Genomic DNA, 6,000 nt, shown 5'->3' on the forward strand with positions numbered 1-6,000 from the left:
GTTCCAGGCTTTGATCTTGCGCTGAGCCTCGGCGAGTCACAAAACCTTTCCTGTGGTGTGACAAACGCGGGGACATGAGTATCCTCGTACTATCCAAACAGACAAGAGGTTGCTTCTTCTGAGGCTAAAAATAAAGGCAAATAGGGTAACTTCAGAATCGATGGTCTCTTGTTACATTATGGGAATGGAAAAATTCACACAGGTATTCCAACAATGACCCCTGCACCTGGGATCGGACCTATTTCTGGGCCGTTTTACTGTTTTGTTTTTTTTTTGGTTAAAGGTTTTAAAGATCCGGAAACATAACATTAACTGTCAGTGGCTGGGGATTTTATATACTGATTTAGGAACTCTTTGCTGGAGCTGTTCACATTTCTTCTTTGTGTGTCCGTAAAGTTATTTTTTTGTTTGGTTTATTATTCATTGACAACAATATATTTGTATTTTCTATAATGTAATGCCCCCTTTTGTCCTTTTTTTTTTTTTTTTACTGTATTCCACAGACTCCAGATATGTGTGGTCCAGCTGGCCTACATAAGCCACACCAACAATTACAATTGTCAGAACATAGAAGGAAGAATGTATGAAAGCGCACACACTACCATAGAGAGACTACACAGCAGTGACATTTGACACATCGCCACCTACTGACCCTCCAGTGCAGTTCACAAGCAAAACTTTACCTGTAGCTGTTGCTATACACCAACTGTCTAAAATGCAGTTGGGAGGTGTAATATTGTATATTTTCAGGCGTACCTTGATACTTGCAATCTTCATGCCCAGAGTGGCCATTGCAGTGCCCTGCAATGCACCCAGGTCCACAGTGTTTATTTGCAAATGGGCTCCTTTGTTGTTTGAAGTGTGGAGGAAAGAAGGTAATGGGGTCATTATTATTACCCTTTGGGCTGATTCTGTGTCAATGCTGTTGTGATATCGCTAATCCACACCTGCACTCAGCCAATCAGTTCATTAGGAAGCGGTGACATCTCTGTGGCACAAGGTTTCAGTGACGTCACTGCTTCTTGGTGATGTAACAGGTCCCCAGTGGAATCAGTGGCTCTCAGCTTCCTTCTCATAAATGTTACTTTTGTCCACAATATCCACTATAATATAAAGTTCCGTGTAGTCCAATTTATTCCAAATGCCTAATTTAAATGAAATTATAGAGAAGGGGGTTAAACGAGGTCGCAAACAGTCTCGGAATCTGGTGAATACATCCGGTGCCAATGCGCTAGTACGACTGAAGCAATTCTCTTTTCTGTCCTGCTGTTTGAACTATCGGACCAGGGCCCCGCAGATTGCTACCCTTGATTCTCCTAATATGTAAATGCATTTCAGAATTGCTGGTGGAATTACATCAATTTGGTCTCTTATTTATTGAAATGGGAGCTGGAATGTGACATGTCTGGGCGGCTGTACCACAGAGCTGATCTATGTACGGTACGCGTATCAGGCAGGATGTCAAAGGCAGGTCAGTTCTGTGTCAGGCTGAAGGGGCTCACTGTGTGTGAGTGTGTACTAATTGCTGTGTTGATGTTGGCGCATGTCACGTTGGGCCCACGCCCTGTTGGCGTTTTGGACGAAAAGTTCTGAGGTCTGTGCTGCCCATTTCGCATCCCCTTGGGCCAGAGTTTCTGTCTGCGAGTACCTGATTTATTCCGGCAGCGCCGGTGCTTGGCACACGTCACAAACCGCAGGCGGTGCTTCCCGAAGGAACTGACACAAACATACTTGGACAGAATTCCTGGCCTATATCTATATATTTGTATCATTTATCTAAGAAGAAACAGGATACTTCCTGCCCACATTTCCGATAGCCCACGACAAGTACAGGGATCCTCCTAGTTAGGTTACCCATGAATTGGGCCTAGGCTTGTTGGCACAGACCTCCTGCAACTTTTAACTTTTACAATTTCCTTTCTGTACTTCCAGCCACTTATATATTTACTAGTTTAAAGCCTGTCAAAATGACGGCTTCTGCAATGTACTTTTGCTTTGAGCTGTTAACGTTTTTACTTTCACTTTGAGCTGTGACAGTTTTTAGCCCACAAACTCTCCAACCCACCCCCATTCCCTACCTGCTCCTACCTCCAATCTCTGTCTTCACAGCTCCCTCTCTCCAATTCCAGTAATTTTGATACCGATCAGTGTCCCTGCAAAAACTGCTTTCACTTTCTCTTATGACATCTTTTAGCACACAAAGGAATGGTGCGTCGAATGGTCTTTAGTGGTCAGTGCCGGTACTTCACCACACAAAGGTGAGGAGTAGTTAGGGGGGTATTCAATGTTTAGGTCATGGTGGTCGAGCTTGTCCCGTTCTCGATCAGCTCGACCGAGAACATGCAGGTGGGATTCAATGTCCCACCTCCCGGGTAACGAGAAGGGGGCGTGTCCGGGAAGAGGCGAGCTGCAGCCGGCAGCTTGTCACTTCCCGGCCGTTCTCGGCAGAACGAGCCCGACAGCTTGTGAGGTCAGACTCGTTCTGCCGAGAAATCCTGCTCAATGCTGTCGGGGAAGACAGCATTGAATAGGGCCCGGCAACCATCTCCCACATGGGGAGATGGTCGCCGGCGATTGAATACCCCCCTTAGACTTTTCTATCTATCTACCTAATCCATACCTCCCAACTTTGATGGTCCCTGAAGAGGGACATAGGTGCGTACCCGAAAGTTAGGGGGCGTGGCCTATACACGTGTCTTCCCACGATGCCACGCCCCCATTTTGCCGCTGTGGGGGCATGGTCCAGAGTTTATTCACCGCTGCTCAGCAGCTGACACAGAATGACAGCAACTCACTCCCAACAGGGACACTGCCGGCCACGGGAGGGATGCGGGACGTTCCCGCGTTAATCGGGACTGTAGGGAGGTATGCTAATCTATCACATTTTTCTTGGGGTATTACATCGCTCAGCATTGAAGTAACACACGTCATAAGGAATAAAGCGATAGTGACAGCCAATGAAATCCTGAAATCAAATGCCTAAGCCAGCGTCATTGGAAGGAAAACATTGACAGTTTGCAGTCACGGATGGACAACACCCAAATTCTTCCATAACCATCATTGTTACTGGACACAATATGTCCTTCTGAGTGGCTGAAGTAGACAGGACACCTGGCTGGTAAAATTGGAACTTGGATTCAGAAGCTCATTCCCAAATAAACCCCATTCGAAGCTAAGCTGCAGCACTATACTTGGCCAGCAAGTGGCAGACCAGAGCCTTCGTGCCAGTCTCCACCAGCAGGGCAAAGCACATTTTTATCATTCTGTATTATATATAGCTGGCGATTACGTCAATGGACTGAGCGCAGGTAGCGCAGCCATGGGATTAATTGTACGAATGACTAATAGTTGGCAACGTTTGAAATATATTTCAATGACCTGTTACTTGACGCTGACCTGGCAGACCATTAAGTAGAATCTTAATTGTAGAAGAAAATAACTTTCATCGTACATTTGGTCAACACTAAAAAATACAGACTGGTGACAAATGTTTAAACCCAGGATATTTGGGTACGATGAAATCTGGGAATGGTCTCACCATGACCCAAAACTCCAGAGAAAATGTTCCCATACTGCGGAGAGCTGCTGTTCCGCTACTTTTAGCAATTTAACCCATTTAGCAGTGCTAGATGCTATGCCTATAGGCCTTTGTTATATCCAAACAGGGATGTAACTTGGTGGTGAGGATGGCGCTCAGCACACAGCGCATATGCCTTGTGAGCAGAGAACTGACCGCATCCACTTGCGGTCCCCTCTGTACTATTTGCTACCGCCAGCTGCAGCGTTGACCGATTTAAGGTATATAGTGGTGCATCCAGCTCCTTCTCTGCTGGGCTTATGGCCACAATCATTACAGTGGGCAGCTCTGTGTGCTCCACCCTCTCTCCTCTCCACTTTCTCCCACAGTGTCTCCCGGGACTGGGAGAGATGTCCTGACATCTCTCCCAGCCCATTCCCACAGTTTTTGATGTTCAGGTGTTGTGTGTAAGGGGCATTGTTGTATAGGTGTAATGTGTAACGGGCACTGCTACCATGTGGGCGTAATGTGTAAGGGGCATTTCTGTGTGGCATAATGTGAATATGCAAGGGGCACTACTAAAATATAGGCATAATGTGAATATGCAATGGGCACTACTAACATATGGGCATAACGTGTAAGTGACATTGTTATGTGAGTGTAATGTGTAAGGGGCTTTGCTATGTGGTATCATTTTTAAGGGACATTTCTGTGTGGGCATAATGTGGAAGGGGCACTATTACCATGTGGGCCTAACATGTAAGGGGCATTTTATATGGGTTTAATGTATAAGGAGCATTGCTGTATGGTGAAATATTTTGGGCAGAGTCTCTGAATGTCTCTCTGCCATCTCGGAAGTCTTAATATTTCCCAAAGCGGAATTACTTATATTCCTGCCAACTAAGAACAGTTACCATCCTGACATCTCCATCGCTGTTGACAACTCGACAATCTACCCTACCTCACAAGCTCGTTGCTTAGGGGTCATCCTCGACTCTAAACTGTTCTTTCTTCCCCACATTCAGTCTGTCTCCAAATCATGTTACATGCATCTAAAAAACATATCTAAAATACGACCATATCTCACACAAGACACTACTAAATCTCTTATCCATGCACTCATTATATCCCGCATTGATTATTGCAATAGTCTCCTAACTGGTCTTCCCAAGAACAGACTCTCACCACTGCAATCCATTTTAAATGCTGCTGCTAGGCTGATCTTCCTTGCAAGACGCTCAACGTCTGCTGATCCGCTCTGCCAGTCCCTCCATTGGTTGCCTGTATCTTACCGTATTCAATATAAAACACTTCTACTCGCATTTAAAGCTATTAACCATGCTGCACCAGCTTATATCTCTTTACTTCTCACAAAATATCTTCCATCTTGGCCATTCGCTCTGCACTAGATCTGTGTCTCTCTTCTGCACGGATCACTAGCTCCCATTCACTATTACAGGACTTTCATTGGGCTGCTCCCACCCTATGGAATGCCCTTCCACGCACAATAAGACTCTCCACTAGCCACCAAACTTTCAAGTGTTCCCTGAAAACTCACCTCTTCAGGCAAGCCTATAATGTTTAAGTTCTACATGCATAACCCTCTGAGGCACTTATGTATTATATAGCTACCCTTCTGGACTTATAACTTGGTGGGACTGCTATGCTATTACTGGTACCTGTCCTTGTGTTTCCCTCCTATATCCCTATAGAGTGTAAGCTTGCAGCAGGGCCCTCCTACCTCCAAGTCTGTCTGTTGTTATCCAGTTTGTTTTATCACTGTCCAGTAGCGCACGCAGGGGGGGGGTTTCTGAGTACCCAGAAACCCCCCCCAGGAGTCTAAGGGCCCTAGGCTGAGTGTCCCCTCTTTCCATCGGTACAAGAATTTTAAAAATCGGCCCTTGGGAACCAGAGATATCTGACTTCAAAGCAGTGGTCCCCATCCAAGCCTGTTAATTGCTCCTCCCAGTCAGATATTTCAGGTTTTGTCTGACGGAGAGTTTTTCTGAGGGTATATTCCAAAAGCTGGGACTCTCCCCCTTTGATGGACACTTGTAGCTTGTCTCTGCTGTTCCCAGAACCAGATATATCAGCCTTCCAGCAGCTGGTTACTGCTCCAGCTTCACACACCTGGTATGTAGTTTTATATACTCGTTGGTAGAATGCTCTGCCTCCTGAACTCTGATTCCCTAGTTCCCAATACCATTTGGGTAGGTGGGATTCTCTAGTTTTTAATTCCATTAAAATCTAAGAAATCTATTTTCGGGAACTGGAGATATCTGCATTCTAGCAAGCTGTCCTCCCACCAGAAAATTATGAATAGTAAGCCCACTCCACTATATATTATTATTATTATTATTTATATACATTTGGTCAATCTATAATACTTTAACTGACCTGGCTACGCCCCTCTGGAAACCCCCTTCTGAAAATCCTGCGTTTGCCACTGCTGTCTACTATTGTAAAGCTCAACGGAATCTGCT

Source organism: Crinia signifera, chromosome 12 (genome assembly GCF_055691185.1).
Source record: "Crinia signifera chromosome 12, ASM5569118v1, whole genome shotgun sequence".
In the NCBI taxonomy this organism is placed as follows: Eukaryota; Metazoa; Chordata; class Amphibia; order Anura; family Myobatrachidae; genus Crinia; species Crinia signifera.